This window comes from Octodon degus, unplaced genomic scaffold, assembly GCF_000260255.1.
Source record: "Octodon degus isolate 3935 unplaced genomic scaffold, OctDeg1.0 scaffold00251, whole genome shotgun sequence".
NCBI classification, from domain to species: domain Eukaryota; kingdom Metazoa; phylum Chordata; class Mammalia; order Rodentia; family Octodontidae; genus Octodon; species Octodon degus.
The window spans coordinates 1,025,604-1,026,644 of record NW_004524827.1 but is presented as its reverse complement, the minus strand read 5'-3'; the positions used below and the strand labels follow the sequence as shown (position 1 = coordinate 1,026,644).

The 1,041-nt window shown below is 37.5% G+C and overlaps 1 pseudogene across 1 annotated transcript in view; it reads left to right on the top strand.

Annotated features, from left to right (window-relative positions):
* LOC101584254 overlaps positions 1-1,041 on the top strand; it is an 83,493-nt pseudogene that overhangs the window by 74,041 nt on the left and 8,411 nt on the right. Inside the window, exons 5-6 of the transcript XR_001116939.2 lie at positions 4-769; positions 955-1,010. The product of XR_001116939.2 is annotated as a serine/threonine-protein kinase PLK4-like (transcript). The remainder of the gene's footprint in view (positions 1-3; positions 770-954; positions 1,011-1,041) is intronic.

Below are 1,041 nucleotides of genomic sequence, written 5' to 3'. Positions count from 1 at the left end.
GAGCACAACAGTGTAACCCCAAATGGAGATTTCCAGGACCATCTAGATTTCCAAGGTGCATCAAGAAACACCTGGGCAGATACAAGAGCAAGAAAAGGCTCTAATGCTTCTGATAAGGCACATTTTTGAAAAACAGCTGAATACCATAAAATATGTGACTGGACCTCACGGTAAACCTGAGATAATTCATTAAGAACCTACTTTTGGATCAGATCTTCTTTAGGAACAAAGCAAGACTAGGGGTATGGAGTCAACATTTAGGCATCAGAAACATTTGTTACACAGCATTATACCTCCTTTGGTTGCTCACAGGTTAAAACCAATCAGACAGAAAGCCAAAAAGACAGTGGTGAGCATACTCAATACGGAGCAAGTATATGTGGAGCTTCTAATGAAGCACACATCTTAAGAATATGCAAAACAAGTTCTTCGACTATCTAGTGATGGGAATGTGATCACTGTTTATTATCCAAATGATGGAAAAGCCTTTCCTCTTACTGATCGACCACCCTCAACTAATAACAATATCACTAGGTATAAGTTTGACTATTTACCAGAAAAATACTGGAAAAAAATACCAGTATGCTTCGAGATTTATACATCTCATAAGATCTACATCTCCAAAAATGACCTATTTGACAAGATATACTAAGTGTATTTTGATGGAGAATTCTCCTAATGCTGATTTTGAAGTTTGGTTTTAGGATGTAGCAGAAAAGACACAAAACAGAAAATTCTATTCAAGTGATTGAAAAGACCAGAAAAATCTTATGATTTAAAATAGGAGAATGAGCCAGATGTGGTGGCACACACCTTTGTAGCTGAGGCTGATCTTAAAATTTGTAGCTTAAGGCCAGGTAGATAGCTCAGTAGAATAAGCACCTGTCAGGCAAAGTGAGCTTAAGTCCAGCCTGAGCTACATAATGAGACCCTGTCTCCCAAAATATAATAATAATAAAATAAAATATGAAAGTGAAGTCAATAGCCTGAAAGAGAAAACAAAAATGTACATGGAGGTGTGAGTGAGAACGCCCAGGGCTG